Genomic DNA, 24,676 nt, shown 5'->3' with positions numbered 1-24,676 from the left:
ACAGGAAACAAGATGGCCCCTGTGGCCTCTTGCTTTCTATTGCCTGTTACCTTGTTTTCCCAAAGTCCTGGGAAGCCCTGACTCTGTCCCTTCCCCCTGACTGGCTGTTGGGTGGAAGTTCCATATATGGTGTTGTTGTGAAGGCCCAGCTAGACTGACTGGAGCCTTCCCAGTGACTGTATGTTGTGGGTACCTCCTGTGGGTGGGACCTGGGTGAATGGAGTGTGTGACCAATATACACTCCTTGTTGTGGTTGTCTGGTTTCTGGCATGAGAGACAAAGACTGAGACAGCCCTGCCCGAAACTGGCCTGAATGCAGTGTGTAGTGTTGAATGGCTGGGTACTTGTCCCAATCCACATTCCTTGTTGTGAGTGTCTGAAAGGGAGGGGTGTGGCCTGAATGCACTGTGTGCCTGATTGGCTGGCTGACTGCATGAATGCCCTTCTGTATGATTGGCTGCTGAGTGTGTGCCAGCAGTGTGGATGAGAGACAGAATAGTATATCTGGGGACCTCTCACCACTGTTCAGAAGGTTCAGGGAACGTTCAGAAGCGTTCAGAAGCGTTCTGGAGCTGAGTCTCCACTCTAAGAGTAACTGGAACTGCTGATCCTCGACGTCCAGCTGGAAGAAGAAGACTTGCTGTTGCATTTGCTTCGACCGATCCGAAGGCTGCCGAAATCGTCGAAGACTGACCCGAGAGAGGACCTGGTAAGGCGCCCTCTTCCCGTGCTCCGAGGGACCATCGAGCACTGCTCCATCTTCGCCGAAGCGCCCTGGAAGACAGACCCTCGAAAGGCTGCCGACCCGAGACGGGACCGCCAAGGAGATCTAAGTGAAGCACCCGGACATCGCCGCCGTCGAAGTCCATTGCCGTCGACCAGGGTTCGCAGGTTTGTGTAACCGCTGGAGGCCCGTCGAAGTTGTGTTGCCCAGCCGTGGGAACCACTTGACGCCGTGCCGCCGACGACCGGAGCCACCCGCTCCTTTGCCTAAGAACATCCGAATCGAAGGACTCCCTCGTCCGCACCGTCGACCGCTTTATCCTGCCGGAGAAAGTCGTGGACGACAAACGCGCCGAGGAGAAACCTGCCGGTGGGTTTCCCGCCACCCGAAGACCACAAAGACTCGAACGACTCGACGCCCTTACTGGGCCTCTGTCTCCACAATCTTTGCGGTCCAGAACTATTGTCACCGAGGTGCCCCGCACGCCTCCGCCTTGCAGGACGCCGACGCTCCGACGCCGACGAGTACCGCTCGGACGAAGCTGCCGCCTCATCGACGCCGTTCTACCCTGTTTGTCAACGGACGTTCGACGCCCCGTGTCTCCCGCTTGAAAGGGAAGGCAATCAAGAAGGGCCGTCGATTCCCCGTCGCCGAACGCTGAGTTCCTCGACGCTTCTCGACGCCTCTCGACGATCCGTGACTCCCGCTTCAAAGGGGGTCGCTCAAGAAGGATCTGTCGACGCCTCTTCGAGGAACTCGACTTCACCAGGTACATTGGGGGGGGTAAAAACATTATAGGAGGGAATAAGAACTTGCAGAACAATATATGGACTGGGCTTGTGCTATATCTTTATTTTTACAGGTTGCCCAGGTGGGGGGATCTCGACACAGAACTGTGTCTAGTGGTAGGGGCCAGTATTCTGCCTATTGCTCAACCATCTTATTTTCTCTCCTCTCTCTATTGCTGGTTTCACTCTATTGATCTGTGTGACATTGTTACAGTATTGTTGATGCACTTTAATGAGATCTAATACAAAGGGTGGTAACACTTTAGAATTGTTCATATTTGCCATTGTTGATTTTCCTAAGTACAAAGTGAGTTATTATGATAAGTGTACATAACCTTGAATATTGATTATATAAAGACTGTGTTCTAACCAATACAGTGTGCGGACATTCCTTTGTGGGGGCTTGGGGACTACACTGTACTTAAGAACCAGCCTGCATCACCTCCTGAGAAGCTAGGCCTTGATTGCTCGACCATTGCTACCGTACTAGAGATTCTTGGCTGGGATCCTCTGTGCCACTCTTCTACCATATAGAGAGCAGAAGTACAGACACCCCCCACCGGTCCTTTACAGCTGGTGGCAGCGGTGGGATGCTTATGGTTTTAAGAATCAGTGTATAACCGTGCCGCTTACAAAGGATATCTGCACTTTATTACATTAAGGTTTAGTTGTGTACAAGATAACTGCATTACAAACAATGGAGTCTATTGCAAATGGCAAATTGACTCGAATGAGCTTGGAGGCTCTCCAGAGTGCTTGTGAAGCCAGGGAGTTAGACTTTGTGGATAAGTTTAGGGCTGAGCTGATAGCTGCCCTGGTGGACTACCAGACTGATGGTGAAACTCTTGATGAGGGGGGGAATGCAACCAATGAAGACTCTGCCCCTGGGGTTTCTGCTGAATCTGTTTCTGGGAATGCCGCCATTCCTGCTGCCTCTGTTCCAAACCCCAGCAATTCCTTGGAGCTTGAGTTATTAAGGATGAAATTGGCCTTTGAATACCGCAAGTTGCAAATAGATGCTGAACTTAAGAAAGAGGAGTTGGCTCAACAAGTGGAGCTCAAGAATAGGGATCTTGAACTCAGAAATAAGGACCTTGAACTCAAGAGCCAGGACACTGAATGTCAGAGAATCCAACTAGAGAAAGCTAGAGTGGAGACTTCAGCTAAAACCAGTGAGAGTGTCAGGTCCCCAGCCACCAAGTTTATGAAAGATTTGGTTGGTGTATTTGTGGAGGGTTCAGATATCCTCCAATGGATTGAAGCGTTTGAAATGGCTTGTGCGATTCATGATGTTGATAAAAGAGATTGGGCTAAGTGTTTGTTAAGTAGAGTGCCTCAAACTGGATATGACTGTATTCTGAAGCTGAGTGTGGAAGAAAGGGGTCAGTATGAGTGTTTGAAGTCTGCTTTGATTGCCAAGTTTGGCAAGACACCTACCCAATACCTTAGAAGGTTCAGGGATTTTAAGAAAAGAGAGAATGTGTCTTGGGTTGACTGGGTGAGTGCTGCGCACATGAACATGATGGGGTGGATCGATGGATACAAGGTTAAGACTTTTGTTGAATTGTCCCACCTCTTGTTTTTTGAGCATTTTTCTGAAGCCTGTTCACCAGAGCTGCGTCAGTATGTGGCTGACCAGAACATTTTGGACCCCTTTAAGCTGGCTAGGTTGGCTGACAAGTGGGTCTCCCACCGGGTGTCCCCTAAGGACTCCAGTGGGAAGGACAAGGACAAAGAAAAGGGGGCCTCTCTGAAAGCTGAGGAGTCCCACAAGCAGTTACAGTCGGGTAAACCTAAACCTTCCTCTCCCAAGACCCAAAAATCTAGTGGGGATAAGTCATCTGTGGGTGGGAATAAGAGTAGTGGTCCACCTGCTGCAAAGCAGGCTCCCGGTGGTTCCAGTACCGTACCCCGCACTCCCGGCACTTGTTGGGACTGTGGGGCTCTGGATCAAAAAAGGGGTGACTCCAAGTGTAAAGGTAAGGCACTTGGAGTACAGGCTGCCAGCCTGACCTATCCTTACCCTGTGTCTGAGGTGGAGGCCACTGTCCTCCCCTCCTCTACCGGGATCACATTTGGTGCTCCGGTAGAGATTTCCTTAATGTCCCTTGGGGCCTGGGACCAGTATGCAGAAGTACTGGCGACTATCCCACAGAACACCCGTAGGTTTTTGAGAAGTGTCCTCTTGAATGGCCAGCCTTCTACTGGTTTGAGAGACACTGGGGCAAGCATGACAGTGGTGGACAGGACCCTGCTCAAGCCAGGGGACTATGTAGATGCTCCTCTGAGAACCACCAGGTTAGCTGGTGGGCCTCCCAAATTATCGCCTGTAGCCTTAGTCACACTCATGATTGGAGACAAGACAGCAAAGCTTCAATGTCCCTGCTAACATTCTGTTAAGAAATGATCTAGTAGAGTTGGGGTTGATCTCGGATGGTCTTCCCATGACTGCCGCTGCAGTCACTAGGTCACAGGTGACACCGGGTCTGGCTGTGAGTCAGGTACCCGAGCCAAAGGCGAGGCCTAAGGCGAGAAGAAGGAAGACCAAGAAGGCCACCTCTGTGGAGGGAACACCTTCTCTTCCTGCTGTTCCGACAGCACCCATTGGGGTCCATGCTCCGGACTTGCTGGGTCCAGTGGAAAACCCAAACTCAACTCCTGTGGGAGAAGAGACAGAAGACTCTCCTGTGGGAGAGGTTCTCAACCCAGAGGATCATCCCGACCTTCAATGCTTGTTAGCTGAAGGGGGACCCTCCCGGGCAGACTTCTGTAAGGGACAGAGAGAGTGCCACTCTCTCGAGGGACTGAGGAAACAGGCCCTGTCCCAGGCACAAGGAGAAGTGCCTAGGACATTCCGGATTTATTGGGAGGGTGAGCTCCTTGTTAGTGAGCCCCCTAAGCCTGAACCTGGTGCCCTCAAGAGGTTGGTGGTACCCCAGGTTTACAGGCCCTTCCTACTGCAGTTGGCGCATGAGGTGCCCTTGGCTGGTCATCTTGGGACCAAGAAGACTAAGCAGAGGCTCTCTGCCCATTTCTACTGGCCACGGATGGGAGTAGAGGTGGAGTCCCACTGCAGGACCTGCCCAACTTGTCAGTTGTCTGGCAAGACTGGAGGCAGGGTCATTGCCCCACTGCAGCCATTGCCAGTGGTTGGCACACCATTTGAGAGGGTGGGCATCGACATCGTCGGTCCCCTTGACCCTCCCACTTCAGGTGGACATCGGTTCATCCTGGTCTTGGTAGATCATGCCACCAGGTACCCTGAGGCAATACCCCTTCGGACTGTTACTGCCAAGGGGGTTGCCAGGGCTCTCCTGGGCATTTTCACCCGTGTTGGATTCCCCAAGGAGGTTGTCTCTGACAGAGGATCCAACTTCATGTCTAGTTACATGAAAACCATGTGGAAAGAGTGCTGGGTAACCTACAAGTTCTCCACCTCTTACCACCCCCAGACCAATGGTCTAGTTGAGAGATTTAATAAAACTCTCAAGGGCATGCTAGGGGCTTTGGAAGAACCCCTAAGGAGGAAATGGGATCTCCTCCTGCCATGCCTGCTGTTTGCTTACAGAGAGGTACCTCAAGAGGGTGTTGGTTTCAGCCCCTTTGAGTTACTCTTTGGACATCCCGTGAGGGGGCCCCTCGCCTTGATCAGAGAAGGCTTGGAAGCCACCCCTCCAGGTCCCGCCAAGCAAGTGGGGGACTATGTGTTAGGCCTCAGACGGAGGATGACACAGATGATGGGTCAGGCAACAGCAAATCTCAAGGCCAGCCAGGAATTGAATAAGTACTGGCATGACCTTAAAGCCTCACAAGTGGATTGGACTCCGGGACAGGAAATCCTTGTGATGGAGCCTACCAAGCCTAGAGCTTTGGCAGACAAGTGGACTGGACCCTTCAGGATCATCTCCAAGATGGGCGAAGTCAATTATCTGGTTGACATGGGAGCCTCTGGGGTAGCCCCTCAGATATTCCATGTCAACAGGCTCAAGCCTTTCCACCGGCGAGCAGAAGTCTCATGTCTCTTGCTAGCTTCAGGGCAAGAAGAGGATGAGAGTGAGCCCCTTCCTGATTTGCTGCATAGCAACCCTCAGGATGGCTCAGTGGAGGGAGTACATCTCTCTCCGGATTTGACAACAGAGCAACAGAGGGCCTGCAGGGCTTTGCTCCAACAGTATGCCTCTCTGTTTTCACTGACGCCAGGCCTCACACCGTGGTGTAGGCATGAAATTGACACTGGTGACAGTGTGCCTGTCAAAAGCAGGTGCTACCGTATGTCAGATACCGTCAAGAACCACATCCAGGCTGAGGTCGCCAAGATGTTGGATCTGGGTGTTATTGAACCCTCAACCAGTCCCTGGTCCAGTCCAGTGGTCCTTGTCCCCAAGGCAAGTTCCCAGGCGGGTACCAAGGATTGGAGGTTCTCTGTGGACTACCGAGGAGTCAATGCCGTCACCAAAACTGACGCGCACCCATTGCCCAGGGCTGATGAGCTCGTGGACACCATAGGTGCTGCCAAATTTGTGAGCACCTTTGACCTTACCTCAGGCTATTGGCAAATAGCTCTGACGGACCATGCCCAGGAAAAGACGGCCTTCTCAACACCTGAGGGACTCTACCAGTTTAGAGGCAGTTTAGGGGCATTCTTCAACCTTTTGGGTTGAAGAATGCCCCTGCCACCTTCCAGAGATAGGTCAACCATGCGCTCAGTGGGCTGGAAGCCTTTTGTGTGGCTTACTTAGACGACATTGCCGTCTATAGTTCCACCTGGGAAGAGCATTTGACACATCTGGATAAGGTGTTGCAGGCCTTGAAAAGGGCTAACCTCACTATCAAGGCCACCAAGTGCCAGATAGCTCAGGGGAAAGTTACCTATCTTGGTGATGAGGTAGGAGGGGGTCAAATCCAACCTCTCTCCAGTAAAGTACAGGATGTACAGAACTGGGAGACTCCCACTACTCAAACCCAGGTGAGAGCCTTTTTGGGCCTCACTGGGTACTATCGCAATTTCATGGCAGACTATGGAACCATAGCTGCACCCCTGACAGCTCTAACTTCACCCAAACAGCCTAGGAAGGTTAATTGGACCGAAGACTGTCAGAGGGCCTTTGATGGCTTGAAAGAAAGTCTGTTTAGGGCACCGGTGTTGTGTGCGCCTCACTACAGCCGACCCTTTATCGTCCAGACGGATGCCTGCGACACCGGAATTGGAGCTGTCTTGTCCCAGTTAGATGACAAAGGGAGAGAACATCCTATCATATTCATCAGTAGACAACTCAAGGGTAGAGAACTTAGGTGGGCTACTGTTGAAAAGGAGTGTTTTAGCATAGTTTGGAGCCTTAGGCGTTTTAGGCCCTACCTTACGTGGTCTACCTTCAAGGTCCAAACAGATCATAAGCCCCTGAAGTGGCTTATGCAGATGAAGGGTGAGAATCCGAAATTGCTCAGGTGGTCCATTAGCCTGCAAGGGCTAGACTTCACCATGGAGCACAGGCCAGGGAAGAGTCACGATAATGCAGATGGCCTTTCCAGAAGGTATGTTGACCGTCTGGATGAGGGTGTCTATCCCGTGGGAGATTAGACACCCTCCACCTCAGTCTGGGGGGGGCGACTGTGATGCTGGAAATGCATCAGAGGGACAGGGCCTCTGAATCCTTGTCCTTTACTGCTTTTTATCGTGTGTTCTGTCGTGTTTTCTGCCCAGGAGTCCATGTGGGACTCCTGGCAGTGCAGCTCTCTCTTTTGGTTTGGTGAACAGACCCATGGGATACCCTTATGGCACCCATGGGTAGGGGTACAACCCTGTGCCCCTAGTGTATGTTTTTGGGCACCTGTGGGTGGCCCACAGAGCAGGGTATGGGCTGGTGGCAGCTCCATGCTGAATTTGACAGGTGCTCTGGGTGTCCTCCATTTTGGGATACCCAGGCCCTGCCATTGGGATCAGTTGATTCCTGACAGGAAATAAGATGGCCCCTGTGGCCTCTTGCTTTCTATTGCCTGTTACCTTGTTTTCCCAAAGTCCTGGGAAGCCCTGACTCTGTCCCTTCCCCCTGACTGGCTGTTGGGTGGAAGTTCCCTATATGGTGTTGTTGTGAAGGCCCAGCTAGACTGACTGGAGCCTTCCCATTGACTGTATGTTGTGGGTACCTCCTGTGGGTGGGACCTGGGTGAATGGAGTGTGTGACCAATATACACTCCTTGTTGTGGTTGTCTGGTTTCTGGCATGAGAGACAAAGACTGAGACAGCCCTGCCCGAAACTGGCCTGAATGCAGTGTGTAGTGTTGAATGGCTGGGTACTTGTCCCAATCCACATTCCTTGTTGTGAGTGTCTGAAAGGGAGGAGTGTGGCCTGAATGCACTGTGTGCCTGATTGGCTGGCTGACTGCATGAATGACCTTCTGTATGATTGGCTGCTGAGTGTGTGCCAGCAGTGTGGATGAGAGACAGAATAGTATATCTGGGGACCTCTCACCACTGTTCAGAAGGTTCAGGGAACGTTCAGAAGCGTTCAAAAGCGTTCTGGAGCTGAGTCTCCACTCTAAGAGTAACTGGAACTGCTGATCCTCGACGTCCAGCTGGAAGAAGAAGACTTGCTGTTGCATTTGCTTCGACCGATCCGAAGGCTGCCGAAATCGTTGAAGACTGACCCGAGAGAGGACCTGGTAAGGCGCCCTCTTCCCGTGCTCCGAGGGACCATCGAGCACTGCTCCATCTTCGCCGAAGTGCCCTGGAAGACAGACCCTCGAAAGGCTGCCGACCCGAGACGGGACCGCCGAGGAGATCTAAGTGAAGCACCCGGACATCGCCGCCGTCGAAGTCCATTGCCGTCGACCAGGGTTCGCAGGTTTGTGTAACCGCTGGAGGCCCGTCGAAGTTGTGTTGCCCAGCCGTGGGAACCACTTGACGCCATGCCGCCGACGACCGGAGCCGCCCGCTCCTTTGCCTAAGAACATCCGAATCGAAGCACTCCCTCGTCCGCACCGTCGACCGCTTTATCCTGCCGGAGAAAGTCGTGGACGACCAACGCGCCGAGGAGAAACCTGCCGGTGGGTTTCCCGCCACCCGAAGACCACAAAGACTCGAACGACTCGACGCCCTTGCTGGGCCTCTGTCTCCACAATCTTTGCGGTCCAGAACTATTGTCACCGAGGTGCCCCGCACGCCTCCGCCTTGCAGGACACCGACGCTCCGACGCCGACGAGTACCGCTCGGACAAAGCTGCCGCCTCATCGACGCCGTTCTACCCTGTTTGTCGACGGACGTTCGACGCCCCGTGTCTCCCGCTTGAAAGGGAAGGCATTCAAGAAGGGCCGTCGATTCCCCGTCGCCGAACGCTGAGTTCCTCGACGCTTCTCGATGCCTCTCGACGATCCGTGACTCCCGCTTCAAAGGGGGTCGCTCAAGAAGGATCTGTCGACGCCTCTTCGAGGAACTCGACTCCACCATTTACATTGGGGGGGTAAAAACATTATAGGAGGGAATAAGACTTGCAGAACAATATATGGACTGGGCTTGTGCTATATCTTTATTTTTACAGGTTGCCCAGGTGGGGAGATCTCCACAGAGAACTGTCTCTAGTGGTAGGGGCCAGTATTCTGCCTATTGCTCAACCATCTTATTGTCTCTCCTCTCTCTATTGCTGGTTTCACTCTATTGATCTGTGTGACATTGTTACAGTATTGTTGATGCACTTTAATGAGATCTAATACAAAGGGTGGTACCACTTTAGAATTGTACATATTTGCCATTGTTGATTTTCCTAAGTACAAAGTGAGTTATTATGATAAGTGTACATAACCTTGAATATTGATTATATAAAGACTGTGTTCTAACCAATACAGTGTGTGGACATTCCTTTGTGGGGGCTTGGGGACTACACTGTACTTAAGAACCAGCCTGCATCACCTCCTGAGAAGCTAGGCCTTGATTTCTCGACCATTGCTACCGTACTAGAGAATCTTGGCTGGGGTCCTCTGTGCCTCTCTTCTACCATATAGAGAGCAGAAGTACAGACACCCCCCACCGGTCCTTTACAAGATTCTCCCCACTTCGGGAGTTTTAAGAGACGGCAGGCTCTCACGAACGTGGGCACCATCAGACTGGCAGCAAGGTATGAGGCAGAGCAACTAAGTGTTCATGCCTCATCCACCCACCGCGGTAAGCAGATCTAATTAGCAACGCTCGGCTCAGCAGGAGGCATTGCATAGCGGCCCTGGGGACCATTTATTGGCCAGACAATTACGCCAAAGAGCAGTATCACAAATTATCCAGATGGTTTAGTTAACCTCCAGGGCAAAAGCCACGGACACTTTGCAAATCGCTACACTGTTTCATATTTTCTTTTCTTCGGAATCTCCTAATATAGAAACTCAGGTTACATATTTAAGGGAGTTTGACCTTCCCAGTATTGTTCCAGAAGAGGGAGACCAACTTGAACTAGACATTACCCAAGAGGAAGTACTAAGGGTTATCAATGCCCTTCCCTTGAATAAATCACCAGGTCCAGATGGATTCCCAACCTATCAGAAGGTATTCACTCCTAAACAGACTCACTTATATAATTCATTCAAATGATCGGGCCGCATATTCGCCACCATCGAAGAGCCTAAGAGTGTTTTATTCTCAAAATCTGGAAAAGATCCTAATAGATGCGGATCACATCGCCCTATAACTCCTGTACATTTGGACACTAAAATGTATACATAAATATTAGGCAATCGGATGGAAGATCTCCTTCCCACAGTTATATATTCAGAGCAATCAGGTTTTTATAAAACATTGTCAAACACATGACAATATTAGGCGTACTTGCCATGTTTTAGAAAAGGTGGAAAAAAGATGTCTCAGTGGTTCTGCTTTCCCTTGACACAAAGAAAGCTTTTGATCGGGTCGAGTGGTCCTTCCGTTTCCAGGTTATGGCAAGGATGGGGTTAGGCCCAAAATGTATAGATAAAATTAGGGCAAATTACAGACAGACGAACGCAAGACTACTGATAAACGGACAACTTTCACATCCCATCGCTCTCCAAAGCGGGACTAAACAGGGTTCCCCTTTGTCACCATTGTTATATGCTATATGCCTCAGGCCCTTTCTTGCCAGGGTCAGACAGACAGACAGAGGCCATTCAAGGGATAGATTTTGGAGGAGTATCACACAAAATTATGGCATATTCTGATGACATGTTATTGTTAATTTCTGATCCAATAAATACATTGTTAGCTGTGGAAACCAAATTAGGGAGATATGGCTCTGTAGCAAGTCTGAAAATAAACCATACCAAATCAGAAATATCGACTCTCTCCCTTCTACCTAGAACAGTGCAATCCTTGAGATTACATACACAATTTGGCTGGGTGCAAGAAAATATCACACTTTTGGGCATTACTATAACACCCACGATATCCAGCATATCTGAGTCATATTTACCTCTATTGTTGAAAGAAATGATGGGGTAATTAGTCAAAAGGGACCAGCTGACAGTATCTTGATTATGTGGTATCAATACAATAAAAATGGTTATTCTTCCAAACGTATTTCGTTTTTTCAGGCATTAACAATTCGGTTACCAATCTCCTTCTTTAAAAAAGTACATAGAGCATTGTCTGACTTCGTACGGAACAATAAATCCCGCGCATGGATATTGATGTCTTAATGACACCTCGAAACAAGGGTGGATTGGGCCTGCTAAACGTTCACAAATTCTATCAAGCAGCACAAATGCATATTGTAAAAGACTGGTGTGGAATAGAAACCGGCAAGCAATGGCTCCAGATGGAACGTGCAATAGGGGGCGCACAAATTGGGGATGCCCTATGGCTTCCTAAATGTGATCGCTCTCCCAACATTCATAAAAGCAAGATCACAAGCTTAGTGAAAGAAGTTTGGGACACAGCGGTTAAGCATTACCATTTCAAAATGTTCTCCTCATCATTCACTCCCTTATTTTCTAATCCATGGTTTACCCCGGGCCTAGACCCAGTGGTATTTGGTAAATGGAAACAGGCAGGATGCACAAAGCTACGGGATCTATTTCAGGGCACAGATCCCAAATCTTTCACCCAATGTAAGCAGGAATTACATGAATTAGTGTGCTTCCAATATTTCCGGGTTCGGCACTGGATATTAGCCCCCACCCCAGAGACTTGTCCAAATTTGAAAAATGTATTATTTCTAACTCAGTGGATAAAGCTCTTATTGCAACCTTATTTGAAATGATAGAAGAAACTTTCCACTGTATCTCATCATACTACATGCTGGCACTTTGCTCTGTGAGAACAGCTCTCGCAGACAGAATCAGAGGCACTCTGGATAGATATCCCCATATTTACACGCTCGATCCAAATAAGAGAATTTTGGTATAAGTTGTTAACTCAAGGGCATTATACTTCAGCTCGCCTACATAAAATGAAATCGGCTATTTTGGACCTTTGTTGGAGAGAATGCAGGGCATGTGGGAATTGAGAGCATATATGGAAGGGGTGTCCGAAGCTGTGGAATTATAGGGGTGAGATGGATATATGCATAACATGTTTGGCTTGGTAACACCTTGCATGCTTAAATGAAGCATACTTTTAACACTGGAAGCTAAATTAAGAAATGGCCCTAAACAGCAATGTAAAGCTTTTGTGATATTGCAACTTGCCACGCTTTTAGTCATCGCGTGGAAGTGGAAATCTGAAGACTCACCGTCACTCACTGAATGGTTCTCCAAAGTTTGGAACTTTGTTGCACTTGATTAGATTACTTACTCATTGCAAAGGGACCAAGCAAAATGTGCACAATAGTGGGCCATGGTCTTAAACTTTCTAGAGCAAGACTACAACACTAGACATTGCCCTCATCACTTTCGGATTCTTGGCAGTCAGTGACTCTTCAAACACTGTGATCATACCATGCATTGGGACAGGGGTTTGGGGTGGGAAATTGGTGTTTATTAATGTTTGTAATTATACGAAATAACAGTAAAAAATAGAAAAAGAAGAAAAAGCCTAAGAAGAGCTATTGTCAGTGACGTGTCAAGGGCACTCGATAATCTATCCAAACATTCTTGTGTGAGAAGCAACAGATCTACATGAATAAATCACTTAAATAATAGCAATCTTGTATTTTGTAATGCTGGACAGTGAATTAACAAGTGTTTCAAACTTTGGATATTTTGCTCATTATTTACAGAAATTGCAACCTTTAGTAGTATTTTTTGAACGTATGGCCTGGATCTCTCGCAAAAACTGAAAGGGATTTTTTGTAAATACTGCAGAATAGTTCATTGGAAATAGTGGGGGTGGGGATCGGTATCGCAGTAATTGAGAGAAATGGCAGATTGTGCTGTGAGGTTGGTGTAAAAATGTAGGAACTACATGTCATTTTTTGATTTATTGCGATAGCCTCCCTACTCCAATGCAGATACTTGAGATCTTATAATTCTGCAATTGACAGTGTTATGCTCTTTGGGATTATTTTATGGATGGTCATGATGTTAATTTAATGTTTTACATGGTTAAATTCTGTAATAGAGTATTATCAATTTTAGATTAAATATATTTTTGAGGTCTAGATTTGGACATTCTTTTATTTGTGTATGTATGATTTGGGATAGTATGTTGTTTAGGTGGATTTAGTATTATGTGAGGCTACAATGCTATTTATTAGCTTGATCAAGCTTTGTACCTTGGTTTGTAAATTTGATATTTTGATTGTAACTATATTTTAAGCTTGTATACAAAGTCATTAACGTGACTGTATGTATGCTTAAATACAAATAATAATACAGATAATAATAAAAAAAACTCTACTTGAAGATCATTAAATATAGATTTAAAGAGATGTTCAAATGACCCCTTTCTATTACTTGAGTTGTTGTAACATAGCAAGATATCATAGCCCATTTGTCTTGTAGAATTTGCTTCTGACGAGAACATCTTCATACTATCTTAGAAGGGAAAGTTAACTGGGCTTTGTCCCTTCTTACGTCATCTACAAAATAAATTAGATCACTATACTTTGATGTTAGGAGTAGGAGGCATGGGACCTCATGAAACAATTTCAATACATTAGTGTTATTTTGAACATCATTGCTGTCAGTATGTATAATAAGTTCTAACAGTAATTTGTTTGGAATGCCATATTTAAATGTTTTTGTTTGTCCAATACTAGTAGAACCCTCAATGGAACTCTTTGGTCTGAATCAATATGGTATTCAACTGATCGCAATTCCCAGAGGTAGTCGGGTTTCATTCAGGTTATCCTTTGTTGATTTGGAAAAACTTTGGGATGACACTTTTAACATCTGAATTTCTTTGGTCATACTTGATGGTCGTGCTGCAGTCAGAACTGAAGTTGTTGAGGTCAATTGGATCAAATCATTTTCTATATGGAGAGATTGGTCCATATTAGTTAGAATATTTACATCACTTTTTCCCAGATTTGAATTAATTTTTGCTTCAGAACTCGGGTTAATGTCAAAGCAAATTTTACTCAAAGGGGATTTAGAAAGATGTGATGTCTTATCACCCGTTGCTATGCATGCACTTTCTTCCATAAAAAGAAGGTTGCACACAAACTTCTTCTATTTTTGTTCATGTAGATTTGACTTTCAATCATTTTTTGTTTTCTTGGTTGCCTTTTTCGGGAGGTTAAAACACTTACAGACTTTACCTCCTTCGTTATTATGGCGGTTGATAATGGAGCCATGAATTGCACGTTTTGAGGTGGATTTATGTTATTCATTTTCATATTATCATCCAATTATTCCAAGTTTAGCTTCATTTTGTTTAATTATATTATATGCACAGTCAATTCTGTTTTAATATTGTCGCATTGGAAAAAAAAGAGTTGAAGACCCTATTAAGTGCTGAGATAGAAGGCCCTGTCAATTTCACTGTGTTCTCTAGTTCCCATACAGTGTGGCGGGCCCCTTGTGATGTGCTTGGACTCCCTGATGATATTGAAACAGTGTCAGCTGAAGAATGATAACCCTGTGCTAGTGTCCATGAATGGATCCTCCACCACTACTGAGTCACTTACATTGGCTGCATGGGCAGCAGAGGTGATCAAGACCATCTGACCATCATCAGGATCCAATTTACTCCAGAGATCATACATCTTGAAAAAGGCTCTTTGTCTTTAAGGAGGAATCAATAATCACTCCTTATATAGTTAAACCATCTTAAATGAGGTGGCTTACATGGGCCAAAGCGCGCATAGACTATGATGTTAATTACTGCATGCTACATCTAGGTTTATCAAGAGATTACAATAAACCGATTTACAGAATAGCTCCTAGTTATTAGCGGTTGCAATAAAGACCTCCTTCCTCCACTGACCACAGATTGCAGACTGCCGACTGCAGAGCACACTTTGCACGCTTTGCGCACATCTCTGGTTTTAAATTCTCCTGGTTGGGATGGGCCAGCTGCACATCTCTGTAGTAAACAGAAGTAAATGCTTCAAGGCAGCAACAAGCATAGTGGACTGCCGACTACAGGACACACTTAGAACACTTATCATGGGTCGAGGGATCTTAAAGAGAACAACATATACATTTGCATCTCTCTATGCCCTGACCTCAGGAGAGTTTTATGATACACTCTCTTCTAGCCCTAATACATTTCTCTAAAGGTCTTTGTGTAATTACTGGTAATCCCCACATGGTGATGGACGAATCCTTAGGTAGGTTGACAAACAAAAGAGGCCCAACTACAGAGCACCTTCCCCTAAACTAAAGTAGGTACTCAAGGTCCACAATGTAATTGATGCCTGGGGACATTTACATACACTTTACACATTCCAGATATTGACATCATTTCTATGCCATGTGTAGTTTGCGTCGAACTTTCACGATGGAGGGATGAGATTCATAATTGCACCCAGGACTATCTTAATGTTTAATTCAGTGAAGAAGATGTCCCCTGGAAATACCTGGGATGCCCTAAAAGCTGCTTTGCGAGGGACCCTATTGTTAGTTGCCACATCATGGAACACAATTAAGCACTTTGAAAAGGAAAATCTTTTGAAGGAATTGTAGACCGTGGACTCACACCCTAACACAATCCACCTAGATAGTCACTTCGGAAACTGAAGGTGATAAAGGACCACACAAATTCACGCATAATGAACAAGGAGTAAAATCACCCAATGAGAGGCAAGCACACTTGCGTTGAATAAGATAATAAGTTAGAGTGCATCTTAGCACAAAGGATGAGAGCCTTGATCAGTTAATACATCATAGATACCGCCATAGATGACATAGGGGTGGAAGACATGGAGGGAAATCTTAAGTGTAGCACAGTCTTTGATTGCTATAACCAACGGTATAGGTCTGAGAATATAGAACATACTTTAAAAGTGACACATTTTTCAGATGCCCAACTGCCCTGGTTTATGGAGGAGCACATAAGCAGATTAGAAACACTGATAACCATTGAAGCAGTGCTTGCAGCAGGTATCAAACACATGAAACATAATAAGAGCCCAGGCTTAGACAGCACCAGAGCACCCTTACCCAAGGCATTCTCTCTGCTTGTGGCCAAACCGCTAAGAGACCTTTGAACTTTTCCAGAGATAGAGGGCAACTATCTGATTCTAGGACAGATGATGAGATGGTGCTTGTACTCAAACGAATGAAGAACCCGGAGTATTGCCAATGCTATAGACCCACAGCTCTTCTAATTTTAGATGTTAAATTATTTAGCAAATTAATTAATCATGAATAGGATGTATGTGTTTATGTCATCTTTTTTTTAACAAGACCAATCAGGTTTTATCACTCAAAGCTATACCGTCAATAACATTACACAAATCTAAATTTAACAGAGAAGTCCCATGTCCCAACATTAAGGTTTGCCTTAAATGCAGAGACATAATTTGATAGGGTTGACTGGGGATTCTACATAAATTAAATTTTGGTCCTAACATCGTGGGAATACAAATGACCGATTGAACCATTGCAAGGCTCCAGGCATAATGAATTAAAAACCATTGGCTAAACTAGAATTACCCATGGGGCCTAGATAGGGGTCTCCACTGAAGACGCTAACCGAGAGGACCAGAGTGAACATTGGGATAGTGGGACTGACTGTGTGTAATTCCCAATGTTGGATGAGATTATTTGCAGGCAATGTAACCTGAGGGAGTTTCTACAGTTGCTCATGATTGAATGTCAGGATTTCAACGGAGCCTAGTTTTAAAGTGAAAGAAAAACTTAGAAATCCTAGCTTTCAATAATAATAATGTAGATTTGAGAGTTGTGAAGGCTTTGGTTGCTTTCGAAAGGGGAAAGTATTTGGGTGTCATCCACCCTTGTTACTTGTCTATAGAGAAAAGGGCCCATCATTATATACTGTGATTAAACATGACCTTACTAACAGCAATGGGCTATATTTCTCTTGGCTGAGAAGAATCACAGTAATTAAGATGAATATTTGGGTGAGAAAGGATGGCTCAGGGAGCAATGTGCTGCTACACAGGTTCAAATCCCGATCCTGTGCTTGGAAACCACTCACTGGTATTAAGTGTGTTATAAAAGAACAATTATAATAATTATTATATGTGACCCCGAATGCTGTCTTTATTTCAGTCATTCCCATTATAACATACTTGAAAGGAGCTAATAAAATGACCACATTTAATTGAGTACTTTATATCGGCTGCAAAGAAGGTGCAAGTACCCACAATGTTATTTTAGCAGCCTGAAATCAGGGATGGATGGCTGTCCAGATCTGAAGAGGTTCTATTTGGCTGCTGAAACGCTCATAATAGTGAAGTGGCTGCAGTATTGCTCAGAGAGCAGGTGGCGTGCCTGGCTGTTCATGGAGCAGTCCATAGGAGGGAGGAGTATTTAGCCACAACCTTTGGTCCCCATTACTGAGAGGCTCCCAATGTATATATCAGGCCTATCCATAGCACTATTTTAGAGGCACATAATATCTATTTATTTATTTAATTAATACAATATATATTTAACCACATTGGTTTGTATATACAATATAAAACATTACAGGCGAGGCAAAAACAACATAAACACAGCGAAAAAAAAACAACACGTATACAATTTAAAAAGCATCAGATGCATAAAACCTAATTTTTCCATTCAACATGTTCCATTAGACCACCCCATATGTCTTACTACTTGTATGGGGCTAACAACAATTAAAATACACTTTCCGATAATTGATTTAAAATTTCAATACACTTCCAATAAAACCTAGCAATAAAATATGTAAAATTCATGTCATTTGCTTCCATGAAGAGGCTCTGAAATGTTGATAAATTATCCCAATTATACTGATTATCGCACAATTTTAAAAAGGTTGATCTGATTTCATTTAGGCTTTCACATTCAGCTAACAGCTAATTCAGCTAGCGTTTCCAGTTGTAGGTTACCACCTAGGCGACACCACACGGTATGCCAAACATTGCACCTTTGATGTCCAAGGACTCACTACAATTAAATTGCATTAAGATATACTGACGTATTATCTTAGGAGAAGGGTACGCCTGAATGTAAGCTGGAGCTGAATTGCGTTCCATATGATACTGTAAGTACGTTCCACTATTACTGAGGGTAGCAAGTTGTATAATATTTGTCTCAGTACTACCTTCCTTGCACTTCTTTTCCAACTATGATTTTACCCAGAAACCCATCTTCATACAATTGTCAATATTTTTGAAAGCAGACATAAATTGAACCCTAATCATATTGTTATCCAAAACGGATAATTTTTCATAACACATCGTAATTCTCTAGGTAACATCTGTAACAATGCTATTTAGTTCAAATTCAAGCAGGATATACTCTATTGAAACACACCGTGGAAGGCACAGCAGTTTACAGAGAATTAATGCTTCAAACATTTGTAGTTGACATGTGAAGTTATATCCCCAAATCACAACACCATACAGTAGCATGGATTTGACTCTTGCCATGTAAAGGAGTAAGACTGTCTTGACTGAGAAGCCCATGTTTTACCATTAAAGCTGATGATGGTATTTACGACTTTTAAACATTTACAATTAAGTTATATCCAATGTGGCTTCCAGTTAAGTTGATCATCAACATATATGCCGAGGTATTTGTATGTCGATACTTGTTCAGGGGGAACACCATCAAATATCCATGTGTGTTTTTTTGACAAATATGATTTTTTGCAAACACCATGATTTTGCTTTTCTCTATGTTTACGTTTAAGTTATTACTTTTGTCGTAGACACTTAAGGCATTAAGAGAACTCTATAATCCATAGGGGTTATGATCGAGTAGTAACAAATCATCTGTGTATGCCAACCAGTTGAGGATCATTGATCAAACCTTTGCTGGACATGTAGAAGGGCTTATCATGTTTTCCGGGAGGTCTGCAAAATACAGATTAAAAAGTGTAGCTACTACTATGCAAGTTTGCTTGACAAGTAAATAGGTTGAGAAGGAGTTTGAAAGTTTCCCTGTGGCATCAAGGCGAACTCGCACTGTGGTCTCGGAATACAAGGACAACAGCATTTTAAGTAAACCTGTGGGGATATTCCATTTAATTAGTTTGGCACAGTGTTTATTCCTATTCACCGAATCAAAAGCTGCACTAAAATCAATGTATGCACAATACATGTTAGAGTTGTGCAGCATTCAGGAATATTCTACTGCAGATGTTCAATTTATTATATTGTGCAGAGTATTAGATTTTTCTATAAAACCTGTCTGATTCGGAGGTAAGATCTTGATTGCACGAATCCAAGTATTACATTCCACTGAAAGGACCCTTGCAAAGATTTTCCATGCCCCATTCTTATAAACTAGCAAGATGTTACTCATTGTCCATGTGGGAGGTATCACACCCTGCACTCCTTTATCTGTGCATGCGTGCATGGAAAAATACTAGACCGCCGAGTTGGCTTCATCAGACCTGCCATTGTGCCCTTCAAGATGGCAGTCACACTTGTGTGCACCAACACTGGCAGCCATCCCACATCTCTGTGCCCCAGTCTGGGTTTTAGGCTTGCATGCCTGTTAAGCGGGATCAGTGCTGTCATGGATATGCACCCGCAGGAACAAGAACCCTGCAGGATGACACATCTGAAAACTATTTCTGCTGCAAATTATTCTATACGTAGTTCTGTCATATGTATTTATTGAGGATATCCCGTAAACCTGGCTGGGTTTAGTAGTCAGTGGCTCGACAAGTCATTTTCTGAAATAAGGGCAAGGGCAATGCACTCAGATTCAATAGAACATCTTTCTGGAACTAAAGGGTCCTCTCTTATGGAAGGCCATTATTTACAGTACCTTCTTACATTTTCCTACAAACTAAAGTTTCTCAGACAGGCCAACAGTGGTTGTGTGATGAACCTCTTCGGGTGGCCCCTCTAAAGCTTTTCCAAACGTAAGTCTGCATCAATTCAAAATTGATGAACCCTTATCCAATGTACCCTTTAATGCAAAGACATGCTGACGACCTTCACTTCCAACTTGTCCTGTACCTCAAATGATGTAACCTATAATATAGTTTATGTGGTACTTGCATACCAATCTTTAACCTGTATGCTAATCCAATTGCTACTGATAACATGTATGCAACCTTAGGAATACCAGCGCTAACATGTATGTAACCTTTAAGAATATCAGCCCCCAGTGCTTCGGGGTTAGGTGCATTCTACAAATGCCAAAATAAATAAATACATACATAAATAAAATGCAATAGGGTACTGGGCTTAGACTGATGGTTTCCGACCGATAAGGATACAGCAATGAGAGGGTTGCTGTCATTTTCAATTTGTCTTCAGGTACAACGAGAAGAGCGGCCTTCACACGTCAGGTGAGGTCAGGCAGCCACGTGACGAGCTCTATTAAAGAAGGGAATACTTTGCTATGACAGAACCCGCTCCACTATGGTGATCCCGAAGCCAAGAAACCAAAAGGAAGTGATGCTCATTGTCAAACGATGCCTATGTGTCCTTCTGCAGGGCAGGGCACACGCATCACTAAAATCTGAGAACTAGTGCTGCCTAGACCAGTAGATGGAGCAGGGGGGAGTGAGGAAAGAATTCACAGTCCATGCTACCCTCTTAGACTTTGGACGGGGGACTTGGAAAGCGGGCATGTAATGTGCGATTCTTGGGACTTCCATTGTAGAATTTACAGTGCTTTCCTAAAGTGTGCCCTTCTGCAAATACTAAATGCTCCATGGCATGGCCCGGAGCTCAGCCCTTCATAGAAGCAACTTGTACATGACTACTTTGGATGGTCCAGGAAGGAAGGTGCACAGGGCAGAACCTTTTCACTAAGTGGGCACGATAGTGGCAAGCCACTGCTCTGCAGTATACTCCAACCACCGGCTTGAATACAGCGCTGCCTACATTTGGTGCCCTCTAGGCATTTCTCGAAGGGACATTCACGTATGCTATTCCAACATGCAGTGTACAATGTAGACACCATTATTTATTTAATTAGTTTCACACTTACAGGGGTTTCAACATGACAGGACCTTTAAGGACTTTGACTTATCTCGCTGCAAAATATGATACCAGGGTGACATCCCTTGCAGGCCTAACTTCACAGTCCTCGAAATGCTGGCTGTCCATCAAGACAAGTACGCAGTCAAAAGCCGCTTGAGGGTCCAGCTGCTCCCATAAAGTGAACACGTCGAATTTTGAATACAGGGTATGTCTCTTTCTATGACACTTGTTCGTGTTGCTGGCTAATTTGTGCGGTATTAGTAGAAATAGCCTAATGCAAAAATAACGAAGAGAAATGACCGAGTTTTTTAGGCCGAATTTTTTCGAAATTGTTGGGGGGGGTGGGGTAAGGGTATACGTTAGGGTAGGGGGAAGTGCGGGATGTGAACCCCCACATTATAAAAAGAAAAAAAGTGCAAACATGCAACAGTAATTGTCGTTTTTCGATCAAACAAATCCTCATTCGTTATTTTATTTTTGGTTATTTCAGGGACAACCAATTTGTGCATATGGTAATTGGCTCTCCGCCACTTTATGAAATGTGGGTGAGAGGGTCGGACATGTCTACGATATGATATGTAGTCTACTGCAGGGGTCTCCAACCTGCAGCTGCCTTGATCCTTCGCCATTTGCTACCCTGACTAGTTGTGATGGAAGCTGTAGGCCGAAACCTCATGAGAGCAGCAGGATTCAGAAATTGAAATGATCTGATGAAATGTCATCTCGCTACATGGACTTGAACCCTTAGTCTCAGGTTCTGCTTGCATCGGGCCCTCCAGGGTAACATACAGGGAATCAGGTCCACCATATGTGGTGTCAATCTGCATTTGTTCTTAAATAAGGCCCTGTTATGGTCCCATGCAGTGAAGAAGTGAATCGCCCTGTCAGTGTGGGGGGCGGGGAGGGGGGTGTACTGGGACCACTCCATCTTTTCACATAAAACGGGCTAACTTTATTATTTTTGTTTCCCGGGACATTTCATCAATTGTTTACAGCTCAGGGAGATTATAAGGCAGAGAGCTCCAACATAATTGATTTTTAAGAAATGGGCTTGTCAAAGGGAAAGGTGATAGAGGAGCGGGCGTTATTGCAGTAGGAGCCATAGAACGACACTAGGTGGTTGTGTCAAAGCCGCACACAGCTTGGTTAACTGTGGAGAAGAGAAGAGTGACTCCAAAGTTCGAGATGCAGAGGAAAAATACAGCTCAGGAGGTTGCAGCCGGATATGAAGGTAGTGGTGCATCTTCAGTTGAATGAACAGTGTGCTGTTAAGGAGCTGGTGGTGCATTGCATACTTTTTATTTTGTTAGATGCATGAACAAGTCAAGTGGGCTGCCTTGAATTGACTCATTAGAGGTGTTACCGACAATTCCTCCAGTTATGCCCAATTTACATAATCTCCCTGACCCTTCCCCTCACCTACACCTCATATCACATAAAGATACCTTACACTCAGTCTTACCTGCCCTAGATGTATATTGCCTCCCTTTATTTACCATCTGTCCTGGTAAGGGCAAGCACTGTGATGCCGGATTGCACAGAGGTGCAGGATCGCACCGTGCTGCAGATGGGAGGTGCCGGATAAGAATGGTGTCGCCCAAGGAAGCCATAAAGGCACTGTTGTACAGATGTCATCTGGACAACTGATAGAGTGGGATGACGCACATTGAGGGATGACAGTGTAGAGGAGCAGGTAGACACATATACACTAACTCCCACCCCCTCACCACCGTCATACTGGAACAGCAGGAGAAGAGCTGTATTTGGGACCCCCTGTGTTGTCCCTGTAACACATCGAGTGTATGAGAGACGATATGCACTCAGACAACTATACCAAATGTATTCTCACGTCAAGAGAGTGTATGGATGTCTGCACGCACCATTAGACATCATGAAACGTTGAGTGACATCTGATGAGGGCTGAGTGATGTTGTGAAGAAGATATATGAGGACATACTGAAACAATATGACAATACTTAAGGATGACAATGTAACTGAAGCGACAATAGAAACATGTACCAAATGATAAAGTAATCATGTATGCAAAAAAAAAGACAAAGTAACTTGTGGATCAATAAGTGTAAATACGCAGCAACGCAAGGTAGATGAGACGTATAGAAGATTGCTATAGACGAAAATATGACGTGGCTAGGACGGCCATAATTGGAAAATGGACGCTGTCTCGTGCACAGTTTCATTCTAACTACCTCAGAAACAGACCAGAGTTGAAGAGTCAGGAGAGGCTGGAAAACAGCTTTGTGAGAAACAAAGAGGAGTCTATGTTGGCCTCAGACCATGGATGCTATTTCAAGAAATAGCTGCAAAGTACAAAAGGCGGCAGACAAATAAAGCCTAGAGCATGAGACATATTTCTCTTATGTTAAGGAAGATGAAAAACATGTGAAAGAGCCAAGTATTGGACAATTAACATTGAATAAAGCTCATACAAGATGGAGTGAGCAAGTCTCTAGAGGCCATAGGAGCAATAACACCCAGCATAATTGAATCAAATGGCAGTAAATAGGAGGTCAAAATGGTCATGTGATGCAGAAGTTGAAAACAAGGATTATTCATTAAGCTGCAATTGAAGATAAATGACGTGTTCATACTCCCTTGAATGTCCTAGAACAGAGAGCAACGGCAAGGTCAACTACAGACAGGAAACTATGGTCAACTTGATGAGGGATGATGGACTAATTGGGAAAGTGGGAAGTAATTTGATGTGACTCAAGCACCTAAATTTCGACTTCTTTACCTACTGCTAGCCGACCCAAAGGTCCAAGGTTGTCTGAGATGCCAACCTATCAGTGGGTCTATGGGGCAACCTGCTATACAATGTTGCATAGACCAATCCACTGCCATTTTCTCCTCTATAATCATTATTATACGTATGTAGAGGAAGTTTGAACTGTGTCTTACAGATAAGAGACCGCCAATGAAGTACTAACCTGAATACTTTCTGTAAGTAGATATGTTCCCCTAACCAATCCCTTCCACCAGTAGGTTTTACAGTTTGCCGCATAAGATGATGGCATAGATGATTCATATTGGGGTATAAAACCTTTGTGTAATCAAGTTTGTGTGTGTGCAAACATCAGGCTGATATTTGCCGCCGTGCCCTGCTTTATTAAATTGAGAATAAAGTAGTACTTGGCCATATTCTTTGATTGGGTCTGGTGATTTGGTCTGAGATCTTTATTGGTAATTCCATCTAGCACAAGAGACACTTCAAGGTGTTAGAGCAAAACAGGTTCTACATGTAGTGGGCAGATTACCGTCTTAAAGTAAAAACAGGAGACTGCAAGGCTTGCAGCTGGGAAAATATCACCATTGTTCCCAGACGAGCATTATTGAGATGAATCCCAGAGGAAAAAGAAAGCTATTTTATTCTCAGAAATTCTCTATCCGCTCTTGTCACAAGCATAGGGTGTGTTTTTGTGAGCATTCTATTCCTTCAAGTGCAATGGTTTATTCTTAACTCCTCATCTTAACTACTAAATCATTATATGCCTTCGTAATTATATATAGTTACAAGCCATTATATGATTAAACCACTTCTACTGATTGCTGCAAATGTCAACAGTCTACTTACTGTACGAGGCAGACAGGGTTTCCTAATGCAAATCAGATATGCCATGTTATTTCTAATTTATAAAAATGGAGTGAAGGGTCGTATCAAAATCTGTTGTTGATACTTTGAATGCAATATCCTAAGAGACAAAACC

At 44.9% G+C, this 24,676-nt stretch overlaps 1 protein-coding gene across 6 annotated transcripts in view; it reads right to left on the bottom strand.

Annotated features, from left to right (window-relative positions):
* LINGO2 (leucine rich repeat and Ig domain containing 2) overlaps nt 1-24,676 on the bottom strand; it is a 5,916,036-nt gene that overhangs the window by 749,090 nt on the left and 5,142,270 nt on the right. The gene's annotated exons all lie outside the window — the stretch shown is intronic.

Source organism: Ambystoma mexicanum, chromosome 6q (genome assembly GCF_040938575.1).
Source record: "Ambystoma mexicanum isolate Mex_15411 chromosome 6q, UKY_AmexF1_1, whole genome shotgun sequence".
Lineage (NCBI taxonomy): Eukaryota > Metazoa > Chordata > Amphibia > Caudata > Ambystomatidae > Ambystoma > Ambystoma mexicanum.
This window is presented reverse-complemented; position numbering and strand designations above follow the sequence as displayed.